This window comes from Eulemur rufifrons, chromosome 29 (assembly GCF_041146395.1).
Source record: "Eulemur rufifrons isolate Redbay chromosome 29, OSU_ERuf_1, whole genome shotgun sequence".
In the NCBI taxonomy this organism is placed as follows: Eukaryota; Metazoa; Chordata; class Mammalia; order Primates; family Lemuridae; genus Eulemur; species Eulemur rufifrons.
The window spans coordinates 100,550,298-100,558,599 of record NC_091011.1 but is presented as its reverse complement, the minus strand read 5'-3'; positions in this window follow the sequence as shown (position 1 = coordinate 100,558,599).

The following is an 8,302-nucleotide window of genomic DNA, read 5'->3' as shown; positions in this document are numbered from 1 at the left end:
AAAATCATTTGAAATTTTTATTTCATAAAAATATCTTGAAAGAAATAATGCCCAAGATATTTCCAGATTGGATCACATGTAGCATTCCACAGATTCGGGAAACTCAGAAAATCCCAACCAAGGATAAACCAATAAAAAAATAAAATATCTAATCACATCACAGTCAAACTGCTGAAAATTGAACCTTTTTTTTGCGACAGAGTCTCACTTTGTTGCCCAGGCTAGAGTGAGTGCCGTGGCGTCAGCCTAGCTCACAGCAACCTCAAACTCCTGGGCTCAAGGGATCCTCCTGTCTCAGCCTCCCGAGTAGCTGGGACTACAGGCATGCGCCACCAGGCCCGGCTAATTTTTTTTCTATATATATTTTAGTTGGCCAGGTAATTTCTTTCTATTTTTAGTAGAGACGGGGTCTCGCTCTTGCTCAGGCTGGTCTCGAACTCCTGACCTCGAGTGCTCCTCCCAGCTCGGCCTCCCAGAGCGCTGGGATTACAGGCGTGAGCCACCGCGCCCGGCCTGAACATCAAACCTTACAATCAGCCAGAGAAAAGCGACACACGTCACGTGGGCTCCGCGGAGGAAGCGGGTGAGAACGGCGGTCGCAAGGCCGCGGAGCGACACCTTCCGAGGGCGGAAAGCGGCACTGTCAAGCCGGAATTTAGCATCTAGTGAAAACACCCTGAAACAGGAAGGCGACGTACAGACAATTGCAGACACAGAGTTCCCGCCCCCACGTTGATCTGGCGAGGCCACTCACACGTGCGAACCCGGCGGTGCGTCCCCAGGGCGGAAAGGGGTCCGCAGAGGCGAGGGCGGCGGGGACAGGCCTGGCGCACGTGGCGCCCGAAGCAAAGCGCCGGTTTTCCGTGTGGCGCCGCGCGGTGGCCCAGACGGCCGGGACCGGACGTGGCCGCCGTACCCGTCCGAGCACGGAGTTCGTTCCGGAGGACGTCAGGGAAAGACGTCTTCTGGGAACGACTATTTAAAACTCCCGAGAAACGTGATCCTGCTTCAGTCACGAGGATAACACACATCGGCCTCCGGGAGAGCTGTGGTGTCGGAGCTGAGACCCTCGCGTTACACTCGAAATCCACGGGGTGTGTCCCCCCAAATCAGTGTCCGCGCGCAGCGGGCCGCCGCCTTGGAGAGCACCCCATCTCCCCCCGAATCAGAGTCCGCCCGCAGCGGGCCGCCGCCTTGGAGAGCACCCCATCTCCCCCCGAATCAGTGTCCGCGCGCAGCGGGCCGCCGCCTTGGAGAGCACCCCGTCTCCCCCCGAATCAGTGTCCGCCCGCAGCGGGCCGCCGCCTTGGAGAGCACCCCACTTCCCCCCGAATCAGAGTCCGCGCGCAGCGGGCCGCCGCCTTGGAGCGCACCCCACTTCCCCCCGAATCAGAGTCCGCGCGCAGCGGGCCGCCGCCTTGGAGAGCACCCCATCTCCCCCCGAATCAGAGTCCGCGCGCAGCGGGCCGCCGCCTTGGAGAGCACCCCATCTCCCCCCGAATCAGTGTCCGCCCGCAGCGGGCCGCCGCCTTGGAGAGCACCCCACTTCCCCCGAATCAGAGTCCGCGCGCAGCGGGCCGCCGCCTTGGAGAGCACCCCATCTCCCCCCGAATCAGTGTCCACGCGCAGCGGGCCGCCGCCTTGGAGAGCACCCCATCTCCCCCCGAATCAGAGTCCGCGCGCAGCGGGCCGCCGCCCTGGAGAGCACCCCATCTCCAAGAGCAAACGCTGGCAACGCGTCTCAGGGAAATGAAAGCAGGAAGGAGGGCGGGGGAGCGGGAAGAAAGCGCTTCCCGCCGCCGGCCTCAGAGCAGGCGCAGCGCGGAGGATGCCGGAGGGGAGACCGGCCTCGCCGCCCGGCGCTGAAGATTTCGGTTGAGAACTTGGGACTCTGGGCACGTGCGCGAGCCCCAGACACAGCTGTGACGCCAGTCCTCAGACACAGCCGCCACCCGTCAGGAGGCGCCACTGCTGCCGGGACTGACACGGCGACCTCCGACCTCGGTGGCCCCAACTCACGTCCTCAGCGCGACTCGCCAGTCTCGCTCACCAGAGCCAGGCGACCCCGCCCGGCCGTGTTTCCAGGGGCGCCTGGGGTCCCCGGCAGGAACCCGCCCGGTTCTCCGGCCCCCCCACCCCCGGCCCCCCGGCCCCCCCCCCGGCCCCCCGGCCCCCCCCCCCCGGCCCCGACCCCCCGGCCCCCCCGGTCCCCCTTTGGGCGAGTCGCCCTGCCCCCCCGGGCCTGGTTTCCTCACACACGGGCGGTTACGATGGGACCCCCGTGGCCACGGGACCCCCGCTGTGGGAGCGGCGGCGCGGCGGCCGGGACACCGAGCGCGCAGTCGTGTTCGTGTCGCTGTCGTGGGGCCATGCGGGCGAGGCGGAGACCGCTGTACTCCAGAAACTGCCACATGTGCCAAAAAATAAGCGGCAAATCCCAATTTTTACCAAGTAACTCCTTTAGAAATCTCACACAGAAGCTGGCTAGAAATCTAACCTTTCCTTTGAGGAAAAGTAGATGCTTTTTTAAGCCAACGTTAGTTTAATTTTTAACTTAAGGGAAAATCTGGATTCCTTATAAACTGTCAAGTTTTATACTGACCATTGTCACTAAGACGTTTCCACAGGGCCGGGAGGAGTTTGATTTCACGCGCTCCCATAAGGTGCCGCACTGAAAACGCAGAACTCTCATTTCCAAGGTTTCTCTTGCGGCCCCGGCCCCGGCCTCGCTCAGACCTGCAGCGGCCAAACCTGCGAAACTCGCTCGCTAGTTTCTTTACTGAGCACGAAGGGAGGCAGAAAATAAGCCAGAAACAAACCGAAATCAAGGAGCGAGTGGATCCCGCAGCGCAGGACAGACAGCGGCGTTTGCTCTGCCGTCTCCAGAGCAGGCGGCCCACGGAGCCTTAAAAGGGCAATTTTATTTTAGACTTTTCCCCTATTTCTGCGCTGCTGTTTGTTGTTCTGTTGCTGTGGAAACACCAAAACCCTGGATTCCTTTTGAGTAAGATTTCTTATGCATGACCATGTGCACAAACATGCTGATGGATCTGGCCTTTAATTTTCCCAAGTTAACCATATTTATCCACAATTTTACCATGTACTACACTGTTCCTCAGAACTGATACAGGTTAAGGCTCACGCTTGTTCAGTTCTTACCACCTGTCAGACGCCCACAATTAACTCAAAACTCTGGGCCTTTCTCCGCAGCCAGTCTTGACACACACGTGTGCACGTTTGCACACACACCACACACATCACACACCACACACAGGTATACATACATCACACCACACATCACACACCATACCATACACACCACATACACATATATACATCACTCCACGCACACATATACATACATCACACCACACACCACACACACATCATACCATACACACAACATACACATATATACATCACTCCACACACAGGTATGCATATATCATGCCACACACATACATACATCACACACACATACACCACACCACACACACACCACACACATATATATACATCACACCACATACACCACATGCACATATACATAAACCACACCCACATACATACACCACACATACATGCATACATCATACTGCACACACCACACAGGTATGCATAACATCACACCACACAGCATGCACACAGCACACACACATACATACATCACACCACACACATACATCACACAGGTCCGAAGGGCCTCACCCCACCGAGGGAAGGTGAGGAGGAGGAGGGCCTGAGGAGGAAGAGGGAGGAAGAGGAAGGAAGAGGGAGGAGGAGGAGGGACGATGGCCTGGGCAACAGCACTGGATGGGCCCTGGGCTTGGTCCCTGGGGCTCCAGGAAGGACTCACCTGTTGGGGCGTCTGCTGCCCCCCAGCTTCAGGGCTCCCTCCTACCGTCCTGACGGTGCCCGGCCTGCGGGACCCAGGTTTTCCTCACTCCCTCCTCCGGCTGCAGGGCTCCGTGTGCCCCGAGCCTGGGGCTCCGGTGACGGCTTCTGTTCCGCAGGTGGTGAGGGGAGGGTGGCAGGGGCTCTGGGCCTGGAAGGGCCTCATCTGTGGGTGCCCCGTGCCGCGCCCTGGGCCACCAGGCACGTGGCCCGTCTCTGTGGAGGCCCCTTCCCTGCGGAGGCCCTTCTGTGCCCGCCTCTGCCCAGACTCGGCCGCCGGTCTCCTCAGTGCCCGGCTGTCACAGGGTGTGGACCAAACAGCCTGAGCCCCCGCTGACTGGACGGACCCCCTCGGCCAAGGGCCCAGAACAACCCTGAAGCTCAGCTCCAGGCCTGACCGCGGGGCAGACACGGCCGTCACACGCCTGCCCTGCCAGCGGCCACCAGGCTTTCCCTAAGGACTGAACAAGCCGGTCTTGTGTCCAGACCACGCTCTGCCCGACAGAGCATAGGTGGGGTTGAACACGCAGGGCTGAGCACACGGAGCAGGCGCAGAGAGGGCCTTCCGGTCCCGGCTGCACCGCTGCTGCCAGAGGGTGGCGTGTTCTGAGCGTGGACCCAGACAGGGCGTGAAGCGCGAGTGTGCAGGTGCCTGTTTCTCAGAGGTATTTGTGGCTCCTCCCGTGGCTTGTTAAACGTGTCCCGCCTGCTCAGCACGGACTTCTCCCCCGGTGTCCCTGCCTCGAAGCTGTTCCAGCCCGAGCCCCTCGCCTCCCGGGAGAGGCCCGGTAGGAGCAACCCCAGGGCCAGTTGCCTCCGTCCCCACTGTCCCGTACGGGAGGTCCTGCTCTCAGCACAGAGGAAAGCAAAAACACAGCAAAATACTGCCACGAGAGAAAATAACCATCAGAGCAAGGCAGACAGGACACAGATGCCAGAGCCGCTGGACACGGACTGAAATAACTGCAGTCGGGCCTTGAAGGCCGCCATGGAGAAGGTGGACGGCGCGCAGGGTCCGACGGGTGATCTCCGCAGAGGTGGAAACCGCACAGGAAAGGACTCAGCGTGATTTGTAGAAATGAGACACACTGCCAGCGAGCGGAAGCCGACCTCAGGGGGCCCCCTCACCCTAACCCCAACCCTGACCCTGACCCTCACCCCAACCCCAACCCCGACCCTGACCCTAACCCGCAGATGCCACACAGCCAAGGAAAGAATCCAAAGCATCCGTGACCTTGAAGACAGCGGACACAAATGACCCGGATGGAAACAGGGAGACGGAAGGACAAGAGCGGGTGGTCCCAGGGCTGGGAGCCGTGTCAAATGGTGTGATGTGGGCATGGTCGGAATCCCAGAACAGAGAGAACAGGGAAGAAGGAATGTTTTAGGAAATAATGGCTGAGGATTTTCCAAACTTGATGGCAGACCCCAAACCACAGACCCCAGAGGCTCAGAGAGCACCAAGCAGTGTATAGAAAAGAGGAAAGAGAAACAAAAACGAAACCACGTGTCATATTCAAACTGCTGGTAACAAAACACAAAGAGAAACTCCTAGAAGCAGCCAGAGGAAAAAGCAATGTCACGTACACAGTGACATTACAGTACCGGGGACTTCTCAGGAACCTGGAGGACAACAGATAACATCTTTAAAGTGAAGTTAAAAAAAAAAAACCCTCAATGGCCATGGGCAGCGGTGGCGCCCGTGGTCCCTGCTACCCGTGAGGCCGAGGCAGGAGGGTCGCTGGAGCCCAGGTGTTGGCGGCTGCAGGGAGCTGTGATGGCGCCACTGCTCTCCAGCCCGGGCGACGGAGAGAGACCTTGTCTCAAAAATAAAAAAAAAAAAAAAAAGCTTTCAGTCCCCTGAAGCAGACAGAGCACAATAATTACACAAATCAGCCACACATGAAAAAAGAAATGCTTTATTTATACTCGTGACAAATGCTCAAAGAAAAGTGATTTCTAAATAATAACATGACAAAAAAAGAGAAAATTACATTTCTACTGTTTGCCCGTAGAAGAAAACGCTGTCTTTGTGTGGCCGCGTGCTGGGTGTCCCCGAAGCGCGTGCAGCGGCACCCGGCTGGTCCCGGGAGACCCGTGTGGGGACGCTCTGCGGAAAGGGCGCGGCCCGGCCCGTCCCGCCGGGGACGGAGCGTGCGGGGAAGCCCCAGGCGCAGGCAGAGCTGCCCCCCACGCCGTCTGCTCTCTTCTGCCCGGGCCGTTTTCCTCGTCTGCAAGGAAACGTGTTTATCTCAACTGGAGGCTGTGACCGCCCTGGTGCCTCCTTGTTTTCCCGCTGCAGATGCCGTGGGGTGTCCCCAAGCCCAGGGCGGCATCGCTCACGGCCAGCGCCGGGGGAGGCGGCTCCCAGACAAACAGCCGAGTCTTCCCTGGAGACCAGGCTGACGGCAGATCACTTGGCCTTTCCGGACCTTTCTTTTTTTGCACGCTTCACCTTTCTGCGTGACTCACAGACGCCTGCCGGGCAGGGCACCGAGAAGGAAGGAACCGTGTGACAGCACTGCAGGGTGGGGGCCGCACCGGCCAGCACGTGACGGGAAGAAGCCACGGAGCAGTCACACACGCCCGGGACACAGGCCGCAGGGGGGCTCCAGGGCCGAGTTTCAGATCCAGCGCCACAAAGAGCTGGGCCCCCTCTTGACCTCTCGTCCCCGAGGTGGAACACGCCCGTCTCCGGGCAGCGGCGAGTGGGGCCCTGGGGTGGTGGCTGGGAGCAGGACGTCGTGGCGCTGCCAGGGGACCTGGGCTCAGCCGTTCTGGACGCTTGGCCGCGCCTGTCCGGGCAGCTCAGACGGCAGCAGGACACCCGTCTCCCGCGGCTGTGGAGCAACCCCGGAGACCGAGGCCCCAGCCCAGCGCCCCCCAGGGGGCCCAGGAGTCAAGAGAGAGAGAATGGCCACGCCTTGGGGGCTGCCGGGGTCACGTCTGAGAACCCACAGGCACCAGAACAAACAAGAGGCCCAAAGAAAAAGAGGAACAAGATTAATTCTAATTTTAAATAAGCTAAAAACTTACAGATAACATCCATCCTTAGATACTCGGGACCGTCAGGAAGCAGGTTGCGGTGAGGACCCCGCGGGGCCGGGGCACCCCCTCCCCTGTGAGCCTGAGCCTGGGGAGGACGCAGGGGAGCAGCCGGAGCCCAGCCGCCCGGGACAGGGGCCTGCCACGCGTCTGTTGTGTGCCTCAGTGGTCCTGCTTTCGTGGGACAGAGGAGGAACGCGTGGGCTGTCGGGTGCCAGCCACTGCCGCCCCCCGTCCTCCGTGACACCTCCACAAGCCAGCGTGTTCGCACGAGCATCTCTGTGCCCAGAGGGCTGAACACACGCGACTGCCTCCCGGGATGGGGCCTGGACGGGAGGGGAAGGTCCATGTTATCCCGTCTCAACTGCTTTTGTAACGGGGACACGGAGGGTTGATGGTTTCAAGTCAACTTAACGAAAAAGCACACAACGGCTGCAGGTTGCTCGGTGGTGTGACACAGCCCTCTGGGAAGTCCCGCTGCAGCCCCAAGTCTCGGAGCTGGTGTGTCCACGGCACCGGGGAGCCCTGGGTAGGCCCCCCAGCCCGGCCGCCTAAGTGAAGGCTGTTCTGTGACCGGTGAGGTTTAAACACGCCTGTCCTGCTGGACCTCACGGGCCCATCGACAGCCAACTGTGCTGGGAACGTTCTGGAAAGGTGCAGAAGACAGAGGCACAGGAGTGGGCCTATGCGACGTGTCCTGGCTTTTCCCTGGTCTCACCCCCAGAATCCTCCTGTCCTTCTGCTACGGTGTGATGTGTGTGTCCCCCCAGAACTCACTGGGACTTAAACCCCAAGGTGACAACACCTCTGAGAGGCAGAGCCCACACGGATGGATCAAGGCCGTGAGGAAAGAGCCTGACTCCCGCGTGCGTCTCTGCGTGAGGACGTGGCAACGAGGCGCCACCGCAGAAGCCGAGAGTAGCCACACGGACAGCTGGGCTGCTGGTGCCTCGATCCTGGACTTCCAGCCGCCAGAGCCGGGGACGTGCCTTTCTGTCCTCTGTAAGTTCCCTAGTCCCCGTCACTGTGCTACAGCAGCACAGACGGACTGAGACGCCTTCCATTCCTGTTGTGTCTGAGTCACCAACTTCAAGAGAATTTATTTCCTTGCATTATTCCTGTGCAAAGTCAATTTTTAATACTAAAGCGTAATGCAGCTGAGTCTGACGTGACCCCGTAAGTGACATTCAAATAATGGCAAAAGAAGATGCCCCAGAAAAGTTTAAAGAAAACACTGTCAGCAGAGGTCATTTCAGGGGAGTAATTCCTTTTAATTTAGATGCGTGTATATATATCACTTTATGCATGACTAAAAAATAGTCCATTAAAATACAACTTCATGGCAGACAGTTAAGAATCTAGT